Source organism: Zingiber officinale, chromosome 3A (genome assembly GCF_018446385.1).
Source record: "Zingiber officinale cultivar Zhangliang chromosome 3A, Zo_v1.1, whole genome shotgun sequence".
NCBI classification, from domain to species: domain Eukaryota; kingdom Viridiplantae; phylum Streptophyta; class Magnoliopsida; order Zingiberales; family Zingiberaceae; genus Zingiber; species Zingiber officinale.
This window is the reverse complement of record NC_055990.1, coordinates 90,888,583-90,901,452: the sequence shown is the minus strand read 5'-3', so window position 1 is coordinate 90,901,452 and position 12,870 is coordinate 90,888,583. Positions and strand designations below refer to the sequence as shown.

The following is a 12,870-nucleotide window of genomic DNA, read 5'->3' as shown; positions in this document are numbered from 1 at the left end:
ATTGATTTGTCATCATGCCCTAGTTACTGTGCTTGCTGTTCTGATGGTTGGGAAGTTTCTTTGTGTTGCTGCCACAGAAACACAGGGTTCCCGGCAGCAACTTCGCTGTGACTTAGGCAACAAATTTCCAGCATCAATAGGGGGCTTCAGATTAAGGTAAGGATTAGGTGATTGAATATATGTGTGATGAAGTATAAGTTGACACATAATTAATTGATAATTATTTGATCATTAGGTTTGTGTAGATTTATTTGGTTATCTAGATTTGGATCTTATAATTGTTTATGGGTAATGGATCCTTGATGTAGATTAGTTTGGTTTAAAATGGAACGAGGGTTAAGACAATTAACCCTAGTCAATTGTTAGATTTAATTTAGGGTTAAAGAATTTATTTAGCTATTTATAAGCATTTAGCTAAATAATCGTATATGTATTGGTGACACAGGACTGTGACGCGAGACGAGTATCTCGGAGTCAGATTTGGACTTTTCTTATCGGAGGCGGGTACTTTTGACTTATTGTCTTTGATATGCTTAGTAATTAAATTAACAAGATGCATTAATTGTGTTTCTTACTTGTTTCGGTTAATCACTGCCCAATACATGCTACCTGTTGATTGATTGTTTGTTTACATCTTGTATGGATATGTACCTGATTCCACATGCTTATGGGTAGTGATATAACCATATTTTACCATGTCAGGACCTAGGTGTGATACCTTACATGATCAGATACCTTGATATGATTCATTCGCTTTGGTGCACATTATGATATGTCCAGAGATTGGTTTAGTGTATTACCATGTTTAGTGACATGCACCATTCGCGTGATTGCATCTTGAGTGATTGATTGCTCCTTTATCGAGCACTTTGCGGTTTATCAGCATTCGGTTGCTCGTTGTGGCCTTCAGGTAGCGTGACCGCGGCGTGGTAGCACGTCGGTTTGACTCTTAGGTGCTCCGTTGATCCGCTCGTGGGTAGTGCGGCGTGTAGTACGTTAAATTCCTCTCCGTCATGGTGTCGGGGGATGAGGCATTCGCTCCCATTTATGATTTGGGGTAGAATGCGTATGTACTCGACAAAGATCCGTGCACTCGATCACTCGTCGGGAGTAGTGTTGCGAGTCTTGCGGTTGTTATAGCCTACCTACTCGGTCCCACTGTTGTTGTGAGTCGGTGGTGGCGTCGGGGTGACCATGACATTGGCATCATGATGCATTTATTGTTTGTGTTTGTGTTTATTGCACTTATATGCTGCACATTGCTTGGATACCTTGATTGACATGCATACATGTCTTTTATACCTTTCGGACTGTTTGTCCTTTTACCGGGTCCTGGTTAGTACAGATTCTCTCCTGTCTTCTTCGGTTTGTAGTTACCTTTATCTTTATCAGGAGACTGTACGCATGATTAGTGCTAGGTGTTATTTCTTTACTTTGCATATCAATTGTACCTGTTGAGTGTGGACTCACCCCGCCTCCATTGTTGATATTTTCAGGTTGATGCTGTCAGGAGGGAGTTCCAGTCGCTAGTCCTCACTGCACGTAGTTCTGGTCCTGCAGACCTCCAGGATATGTTTGGTTTTCTTTGGTTTCTTTCCGTTCTAGACTATTTGAACTCGTTATGTTCTGGATTTATTTGCTTATGGACATGATATAGATTTTATTATATTGATGGATTTGAATTTGGTTTTTATTCTACTACATGCCTGTCTGGATGGCAGAAGAGGTGAGTTCGTCGGTTTTGAGCTTTACGAGTGTAGTTGAGTAGGGTGATTTTTGAGTCAGAGTATTATTACTGCATGGTTGTGTCAGCCAGAGGCTGAATATATATATAAACTACGTGGTGATTGATTTTTATTATTGTTATGATTCCAGCCGCTTGTGGCTGAGTATTTAGTGCTTGTAAAAAATTTTTGATTGTCCGCCGTACAGGGGAGATGCTGCCGAAATTTTCTCGGGCAGGGACTCTTCTGGGGGCGTGACAATTTAGTGGTATCAGAGCACAGTTTTACGATCTTTTGTATCGTATTTTGGATTTTCGAGATTTATCTGATACCAATTTATTTGGTATCAGAGAGGGTTATGATACCTGTTTTTGGTTTTCTGGAGATTTGTCGGTTACCTGTTGTTGGTATTATGGATATTTGGGTTAGCCAGGTTTGCGAGTCAAACTGGGCATTATCGGATTTTCGATATGGTTATGTTTCGGATTTCCGTTTCGGATTTATTTGGATTTCCGACGATATGTACGTTCGGAATTTTGAGGTCAAATTGGGGACTGGACAGCGACGGAACATCTCCAGACAGCAAATAGGTATGTTGTTATTTTATGTTTGTTATATTGGTATTGATATCTGTAATTTAATTTAACAGATATGAGACGATCTACTCGTATTGCTGCGAGACGTGGTGCTGGACGACCACGTGCGAGGACCACGGGATCTCTGGATATGCCAGAGATGCCCACTGTTAGTGAGCCTGTCAGTCAGGGACAGACTCAGGATGCAGCGGGAGCATCGGGCTCTCAAATCCCGATAGCTCCTGTAGAGATACCTACTTTGGCCACACCGACGGTATCCACGCCTACCCTGTTTACCGTACCGTCGGTACCGTTGGTGTGCAGACATACGCTCAGACCTCGGATTCGCCACATGGACTAGTGTGCAGACACGGTGACACTGGCCCAGTGCCTCTGATGCACAATATCCGGTACCATTACCTCTAGTACCTCCATTGCCACCACTTTTGTTCCCCGTCGGTACCAAGCGGCTTATGCTCGGTATATCTGACGATCGGGGTTCCTCCTCCGGTTTATTCAGCGGTACCACTGTAGCATCGGCTCCAGTGTTTCCGCCAGACACAGCTCACTGATATTGTCACTGCAGAGCTAGGATTCCAGACTGGCCGAGTCGATGAAGACTCGTTTCACTCTTTTCGCGGAGATCTCGATCCGAGTATGGCTCTGTCGTGGATAGAGACTATGGAGCGACTTTCTTCTATATGGCTTGCTCAAGTGGGAGAAAGCGAGTTGGTGCTTACCATTTCTGGGATGAAGCTAATGCAGTGGGTTACTCGGTTCTATTATTGGTGACGTCATGGACCGAGTTGGAGAGGCTTTTGAGGCCGTTTCTTTCCTTATCTATCGGATGTCTCACGAGATTTTATGAGTCGAGGCGAATAATCGCTCGATGACCGAGTATATCTGAAATTCCTCCGGTTGGCTCGGTTTTGTCGAGTTAGTTGCGGAGGCGAACTCGCGTGATCACGGTTTATATAGGGATTGGATGGTTATCTGCATATACAACTTGCGGATTAGGGATTACATCTTATCGATGCATTGAATCGAGCTTTGATGATAGAGTTAGCTCGGCGGACAGCATATCCGGAAAAAAAGCATCTGGTCGGACATGAGGCGGTCAGCGAGACTCGGCGGCAGGACAACGTCAAGTAGTCGACGATCGGTCGAGTTCTTACGGGGTTTCGTAGGCCTCGAAGTCGGGACGATCTTCCTCGGGGCGTTCCTCGGCGGGATCGGAAGCGATCCACAGCGATATCTGATGTTTAGATGTGGTTCCAGACCCATCACTTGACTGCAGAGCAGTCGGTTTGCTTTATTGCAAGCGCACAGGCCTGACCGAGATTGTCGGTGAAGGCTCGGCGCCGAGGTCCGCGAGAGGGGCAGTCTAGTCGATCGATGTCTCGGCGAGGAGGCGGATTCACACCCTCGCGGCGTCGGCGAGGCGGCTCCCTCCGGCGGCATTTGGCATGCTTGGGCAGAGTACTCCATTGCTTAGCACCCGAGTTTTGTTCGAGATCTTATTATCAGGCTCGAGGCGATGCAGACTCGGTCGGCCACCGCGATCATTCACCATCCTCTCGGTCTTCTCGGCTCATTATCCGGCACCGCCTCGATGGCGAGCTTACCACGGCGGCAAATACCTCCTCCTCCTCATGGGAGGCTGGGCGAGTTCATGCTATTACGGAGAGGATGCTCGGTGGGCGGCGGATCCGTTTTCGTGACGATTTCCATTTATGCATTCTCCGCTGATATTTTGATTGATATTGGTAGTTCGCACTCTTTTATATCCCGTACCTTTATGCGGGAGATTGGTAGATTACCCACTTGCAGATCCCAGCGATTGACTGTCTCCCTACCGTCCGGTGATACTTTAGAGGTCACCCAGGAGATCAGAGGTTGCCCGTTAGACTTTGGCAACATGATACTTACGGTAGATCTTCTAGTATTGGAGATGGTCGAGTTTGATGTCATTCTTGGCATGGATTGGTTGTCGGTGTATCATGCTACCGTTGATTGCCGGACGAGGGTGGTCACCTTCCGGCCTCGAACCAACCCTCGTGGAGTTTCACTGGCATTACGATTCAGGCTCAGAAGCTGCTGTCACATGGCTGTCATGGTTTTCTGTTGTCGTTGATCGATCTGAGGACGAGTAGTTGTGACTCTCAAGCGTTCTGTTGTCGGAATACCGGATGTATTTCGGAGGAGCTGCGAGTTTGCCTCTAGAAGGCCGGTGGAGTTATTTATTGGTGATTAAGGAACCTCACCGACATCAAAGCTCCGTATCGTATGGCACCAAAAGAGTTGAGCAGTGAAGGTTCAACTCGAGGAGCTTTAGGCAGGGGATTTATTCGCCCTAGTGTTTCACCAGGGTTCTCCAGTTCTGTTTGTCAAGAAAAGGATGGTACTATGAGGTTGTGTATCGACTACAGGCGGTGAATGCGATTACCATCGAAATAAATATCCATTAACACGGATTGAGGATTTATTTGATCGGCTCGGAGGTATATCGGTGTATTCTAAGATTGATCTGCGATCCGGATATCATCGGTGAGTAGAGACTCGGATATTCAGAAGACAACATTCCGTACGAGATACGGTCATTATGAGTTTTGGTAATGCCGTTTGGGCTTACCAATCAGCGGTGTTTATGGATTTGATGAACCGCGTCTTTCGGAGTATCTGGATCGGTTTGTTATCGTTTTCATTGATGACATATTGGTCTACTCTCGTTAGGAGGGCGTACCGACGTCTTGCGCGATCTTGGAGATTCTTGACGACATCGGTCGCGAAGTTGAAGTGTGCGTTCGGCTATCCTCGATTGGTTTTACGGGACACGTGGTTTCTAGCAGGTATTTGATTGATCCTCGGAAGATCGATCACGGTTGGGAGCGACGAAAGTCGGTTCGGAGATCCATGATTTTAGGGATTGGCGAATATTACCGGCGTTTTGTCGAGGCTTCTCGCGTATTGCTATGCCACACGTCTTACCGGGAAAGGCGTGAAGTTCGTATGGTCCAGGATTGCGAGAGCTTTCGGGAGTGAGGCGGAGATTAGTGTCGGCTCGGTTTTGGTTTTACCTTACGAGAGGATGGTTGTACTTTACAGCGCTCTCTGAGGTTTGGTATTGATACGATGCGACCGGCGGGGTAGTCTCTTATGTTTCGTCGGTGAAGGGCATGAGAAGAACTACCCATTCATGACTGGAGTTAGCTGCCATCATCTTTGCTCTGAAGCTTTGGCGTCATCATTTATACGGTATCACATTTGAGATTCTCACTGATCATAAGAGTCTCAAATACATTTTCACTCAGAAGGAACTTAATCTCCGACAGAGGAGATGGATGGAGTTCCTGAAGGACTACGATTGTACCATTAGCTACCACCCGGGGAAAGCTAATGTGGTTGCAGATACACTCAGCAGGAAGTCCAGAGGACTTTGGCTTGCCGGACTTGATCACGGACTTGATTCAGAGTTTCGAGTTAGATCTTGAGGAGAGGGGCAGACAGAGCGGGGTATTCGTTACCATGGTTGCTCGATCGTCGATCGGGACGAGGATCCGAGAGGCACAGGCCGGTGATCGGCATTTGCGGTTTATTGGCGGTCAGATAGCTTCCGGGCAGCAGACCGAGTTTATACGAGACGAGGAGGGTATCATATACTTCCGAGGCAGATTATGCGTACCTCAGTCTCATCCGGTCTTACAGGAGCTACTTCAGGAGGCACACCGTTCTCGATTTGCGATCCATCCAGGTGGGACCCGTATGTATCGAGACTTGAGGCGTTCCTATTGGTGGAACGGCATGAAGAAAGACATCGCGGATTTCGTAGCTAGGTGTCTTGTTTGTCAGCAGGTGAATTGGCACGAGACCTGCAGGATTACTTGATGATTCTATTCACGAGTGGAAGTGGGATCACATTACCATGGACTTTGTGGTAGGGTTGCCGAGGACACGGCGAGGTCATGACGCGATTTGGGTAATCGTTGATCGATTAACCAAATCCGCGCCTTTTAGCGATTCGGAGGATCGATCCTGGATCGATTAGCATAGTGTATTGTTGAGAGATTATCAAACTACATGGTGTTCCACCGAGTATCATTTCGGATAGAGATCCACGGTTTACGTCTCGTTTGGCGAGTCTGCGGCGGGCCTTGGGCACTCAGCTCCGTTTCAGTCCAGACAGATGGGCGGTCGGAGCGGACCATTCAGACTTTAGAGGACTGCTGAGGTCATGTGTTATGGATTTCGGAGGCGATTGGGAGGACCATCTGCCGTTGGTAGAGTTTGCCTACAACAACAGCTTCCATTCGCTATCAGATGACACCGTTTGAGGCGTTGTATGGTAGACCTTGTCGAACACCGTCCTTTGGGATGAGGTTGGAGAGGCCAGTTGTTGGGACCTCATGAGTTCAGCGGGATCCGAGTTGGTCCGTCTTATCAGACGGAGGATGTCGAGGCGCGAGATCGCGGAAGAGTTATCTTGATCGGAGGCGAGACCACTAGAGTTCTCTGTGGGCGACCATGTATTTTCTGCGAGTTTCACCCACGAAGGGGTGAAGAGATTTAGCCTCAGAGGTAAGCTAGCTCCGATATATTGGTCCTTTCGAGATATTGGAGAGGATCGGAGCGGTAGCTTACCAATGTCAGCTGTCCACGATGTATTTCATGTATCGATGCTGAGGAGATACGTACCTGATCCGACGCATGTGTTGGCAGATATTCCAGTTCCAGTTCAGCTTGACATTACCTATGAGGAGGTTCCGGTACGGATTCTCGACCGGAAAGAGCGTCAGTTGCGGAACAAGACTATCCGACTGGTTAAAGTCGGATGGCAGCATCATTCGGACGAGGAGGCTACTTGGGAGCTCGAGGATACTATCCGAGCTCGATATCCCAATCTTTTCACTTGAGGTATGTGATTTATTTACCGTTCAGCATTTATACTCTATTATCTGTTACTAGTACTTGCTGATGGTAGATACTGAAATTTGGGAACCAAATTTTTATTAGTGGGGGAGAATGTAAAATACCGGAAATAGGCGAATATTAATAAGGGAATTTTCCGAAATTTTTGGACATTTTTCGGGAATTTTTCGGAGCTCGTATGGACGAGTTCACGGGGATAAAAACGGGGCCTCGAGAAAACCTGTTTGGGCTACCCATTTAAGAGAGGAAAAGATTTATTTATTTATCTTTTTTTTTCCTTTTCTTATTTATTTTCTTATTCTCTTTTTATTTCTTCTCATTCTCGCCGTGCTCTCTTTTCTCCCCGACGCCGCCCGAGCCATCTCCTCCTCTCTGCCCTAACCGCCGGCCGGCGGTTCCTCCTCCCCGAGTGCACAAAACCCCTCGGCCACTTCTTATTCTTGCTTCTTCTCGCCACTGCCGAAGCTTCTTCTTCTTCCTTGACTCTGAATTGGCGCCGACTCCTCCTCCCCTTTGGGCTCGCGACGCCGCCGACCTATCTCCTTTCTTCTTACCACCGGCCAAAGCCCGAGCAGTGCCGATCAAGCCGCCGACCTCCTCTGTGCCGCGACGCTACTGCCTCCTCTTCTCCGAGCCTGATCTCTGCCTATCGACGCTGAGTTGTGCCCTAGCGCCGGCTGCCACCATCACTGTGCCTGCCGACGCCGCTGTCTTTCGACCTCAGCGTCGACCTCCTCCACTTGACCGTGCCCTAGCTCCGAACCAAGTCTTCTTCCTCAGTTTTTCTAGTTGTTATCGCCAGTGTAACTCTAGCCAGTATTCAACAGCCGCTGGGACCAATCGTCGAAGAAGGAACTGTTGATTTGAGGGTAAGCCAACCTCAATAACCTTGCTCTATTGATTTGTCCTCATGCCCTAGTTACTGTGCTTGCTGTTCTGATGGTTGGGAAGTTTCTTTGTGTTGCTGCCACAGAAACACAGGGTTCCCGGCAGCAACTTCGCTGTGACTTAGGCAACAAATTTCCAGCATCAATAGGGGGCTTCAGATTAAGGTAAGGATTAGGTGATTGAATATATGTGTGATGAAGTATAAGTTGACACATAATTAATTGATAATTATTTGATCATTAGGTTTGTGTAGATTTATTTGGTTATCTAGATTTGGATCTTATAATTGTTTATGGGTAATGGATCCTTGATGTAGATTAGTTTGGTTTAAAATGGAACGAGGGTTAAGACAATTAACCCTAGTCAATTGTTAGATTTAATTTAGGGTTAAAGAATTTATTTAGCTATTTATAAGCATTTAGCTAAATAATCGTATATGTATTGGTGACACAGGACTGTGACGCGAGACGAGTATCTCGGAGTCAGATTTGGACTTTTCTTATCGGAGGCGGGTACTTTTGACTTATTGTCTTTGATATGCTTAGTAATTAAATTAACAAGATGCATTAATTGTGTTTCTTACTTGTTTCGGTTAATCACTGCCCAATACATGCTACCTGTTGATTGATTGTTTGTTTACATCTTGTATGGACATGTACCTGATTCCACATGCTTATGGGTAGTGATATAACCATATTTTACCATGTCAGGACCTAGGTGTGATACCTTACATGATCAGATACCTTGATATGATTCATTCGCTTTGGTGCACATTATGATATGTCCAGAGATTGGTTTAGTGTATTACCATGTTTAGTGACATGCACCATTCGCATGATTGCATGCTGAGTGATTGATTGCTCCTTTATTGTCGAGCACTTTGCGGTTTCATCACATTGGTGCTCGTTGTGGCCTTCGCGGGTAGCGTGACCACGGCGTGGTAGCGCGTCGGTTTGACTCTTACGGTGCTCCGTTGATCCGCTCGTGGGTAGTGCGGCGACGTGTACGTTAGAATTCCTCTCCGTCATGGTGTCGGAGATGAGGCATTGCGCTCCCCATTTATGATTTGGGGTAGAATGCGTATGTACAGCATCCCGTGCACTCGATCACTCATCGAGTAGTGTTGCGAGTGCACGGTTGTCTGACCCTACCTCGGTCCCACTTTGTTGTTGTGAGTCGGTGTTGGCGTCGGGGTGACCGTGACATTAGCATCATATCGTGATGCATTTATTGTTGTGTTTGTGTTTTGTTGCACTTATATGCTGCACATTGCTTGGATACCTTGATTGACATGCATACAGGTCTTCTATACCTTTCGGACTGTTTGTCCTTTTACCGGGTCCTGGTTAGTACAGATTCTCTCCTGTCTTCTTCGGTTTGTAGTTACCTTTATCTTTATCAGGAGACTGTACGCATGATTAGTGCTAGGTGTTATTTCTTTACTTTGCATATCAATTGTACCTGTTGAGTGTGGACTCACCCAGCCTCCATTGTTGATATTTTCAGGTTGATGCTGTCAGGAGGGAGTTCCAGTCGCTAGTCCTCACTGCACGTAGTTCTGGTCCTGCAGACCTCCAGGATATGTTTGATTTTCTTTGGTTTCTTTCTGTTCTAGACTATTTGAACTCGTTATGTTCTGGATTTATTTGCTTATGGACATGATATAGATTTTATTATATTGATGGATTTGAATTTGATTTTTATTCTACTACATGCCTGTCTGGATGGCAGAAGAGGTGAGTTCGTCGGTTTTGAGCTTTACGAGTGTAGTTGAGTAGGGTGATTTTTGAGTCAGAGTATTATTACTGCGTGGTTGTGTCAGCCATAGGCTGAATATATATATAAACTACGTGATGATTGATTTTTATTATTGTTATGATTCCAGCCGCCTGTGGCTGAGTATTTAGTGCTTGTAGAAAATTTTTGATTGTCCGCCGTACAGGGGAGATGCTGCCGAAATTTTCTCGGACAGGGACTCTTCTGGGGGCGTGACACTAATTGATCATATTTAGATACATTTCTCAGTCCTTAGCCGGTTATCTATTGCAAGAGAGAACCGGCAACTTTCTACAAGTGTTTGACAATTGAGGGAAAAGAATTGGTGAACCATTTACATTCAAGAAATCTTACAAAGAAATCGAAACTCCTAGAATCTCCCTTTATCATAACCCAAAACACTAAACTCTTGTTTGTTGATCTTTAATATTAGATTTGTTTACCCTTACTTTGCATTTGAAACGATTGGATAGTTGTTTAGCTAATTCGCATTGAGACATTTCTAGTGCTTATTCCAGTCCCTGTGGATACGATAATCTTTTATATTACTTGGGACATTTCCGTATACTTGCGGAGCGTAACAATCCGGCAGAGGGGTTGAAGGTGAAGGCTTAAGGTTTGGGTTTTCAAATTTGGTACTCTGATTCTTGTCTTGCCGTGAGCAGCACTTGGGTTGGGTGGAAGGTTATGCTAACTACGGATTATGGTTTCTAATTATAGATTCATTGCGACGGTGGTGTATTTGGTTTCAGCTGCTGCCCTTATTCCGACAGGAACCACCTGTTGTGGACCAACAGAAGAGACTTTGGTGTTGAGGTAAGGAATAGGGTTTTGATTTTAGTTATAGATCATGATGTAATCTAGATTATATGATTACGTTGTTGTGAGGGATTATAATTGTTGCAAGTTCTAATTTGTATGAATTAGTTATGTAATGATTGAGGAGTTGATGATTCAATTAAGGTTTAAAATTAGATTTGGATTTAGGTTAGCTTCTCGGGAATTTGATTTATCTAATTAATTAATATGTAATTAGCTAAATCTGTATATCGTGTTGTTACAGGACTGTGATTCGAGACGGGCGTCTCGACATCGGATTGGTTCGATTCGATCTATATCGGAGGCGGGTACCTTGACTTATCTTTTTGATATGTCTTGTTGATAGGTCTAGTAGGTTATAGTCTTTAGTAATAATTATGTTCGTCTTTGTTTCGGTACGTCACTACCGAATACTCGTTACATGCTTGTTTGCTCACCTGTTATGTATTTTATGCTAGTATCCATATGGTTATATATATGCTCAGTGAGGTAGTGACATACCATGCTTGTTATGTTCAGGACCTAGGTTTTTGATATCCTATCTGACCTGTGTACTTTAGATCTTTGTATTTGACCATCGATATTACGGTACTCATTTTATATATATGGATATGGTTATGCTGATCAGTTTATTGCTATGCTTAGTGTCATGCATCATGATTGCATGCTGCGTGATTGTCGGCTCCACTATGGTTGAGCACATCGCCAGTTACATGTACTGCACACACCACCACTCATGGGTTAGTGGTATATCAGACTGGTGTGTGGCGGTTCTGCTGTTTGGCTCCGTTGGTCTGAGGACTCAGCGTGGTAGCCGGCAGACAGTTCCGCTCTGTTTGGCTCCGCTGGCATTTAGTGTAGTAGCGTGGTAGCCGACAGACGGTGGACTCTGTTTGGCTCCGTTGGTCAGGTGACTCACCGTGGTAGCCGGCAGAGATACCTCCCCGTCATCGTGTACCGGGAGATGAGAGCATTGAGCTCCCCCATTTATGATTTGGGGTCAGAGGACAGGAGTACTCCGACAGCATCCCGTCCACTCAGACACTCATCATGTATGGTGATGGTAGAGTGTATGGTTGTCACAGCCTTACCCGCTCGGTCTCACCATTGTGTGTGAGATGACTGACTGGCGTCAGGGGTGACCAGGATGCATCATTGGCATCATACGCATTTATGCATTTACTGCTTCTGTTTGCATTTGGATGGATCATATGTTTGACATGCATACAGGATTTATGACACTTCCGGTCTGACGACCTGATTATTCTGATAGGTGGCCCTGGTGAGTACAGTACTCTTCAGCCTTTTCTATTATGCATTACCTTCTTTTGTTCAGGAGACTGTACTCCGTAGTTATTACTATTTGTTATAGTTTACTATACATGTCAACTAGGTATCTGCTGAGTTGTTGAACTCACCCCCGTGGACACTATCTTTTTCAGGTACCAGGTTATTTATGGAGTCGCTTGGAGTATCCTGCTTGCCGGTCCCCACGTCACATCAGAAGACCTGTCTCTGCCTTTGTTTAGTGTTATTTTTTGTATATGTATTTGTGCACTTAGCTTTGTGTTCCGGTTTTGTGTCTGGAGTGTTGTTTTGTGGTGTGGTGTAAGCCTAGCCGGCTAACATGTCTTGTAATTTGGTTTTCTATTGTTTTTCTGCTGTGTTTTGGATTTTTGTGTTCCAGCCGAGTGGGCTGATGATATAAACTGCGTGGATGATTTTGTGTGATATTTCTATTACTGTTATTGTTCCGGCCGTGTTGGCCGAGGTATATGTGGCCTGAGGGCTTTGTATAAATGCTTCAGATTGTCACCCGTATAGGGGAGGTGCTGTCGAAATTTCTTCGAACAGGGACTCCCCCAGGGCGCGACATTTTTGTTGTAGGAGAGCACTAACACAGTAATATGTTTGCACCAAAAAAGCAAGCATGCAGTAAACTTGCAAATAAAAGAGTAAGGTCGAGAAATTGTTATCTCCGGTTGAAGCGTCGGCGTGCCGGCTGTCTTTAGAGAATTTATTGTCGCCCATGGTGCAGAGACTCCGGCAAAATTCTCCCAAGATCCGACAACCACTCCCATCGTCCGTAGGTGCACTCCAAGACGAACGTCGCACTCGGACTCAACCTCAGATTACGGAACCAAGCCTCAGGACAAAAGCGT

General features: G+C 45.5%; 1 pseudogene; it reads right to left on the bottom strand.

Annotated features, from left to right (window-relative positions):
- LOC122050514 overlaps positions 1 to 12,870 on the bottom strand; it is a 109,551-nt pseudogene that overhangs the window by 47,420 nt on the left and 49,261 nt on the right.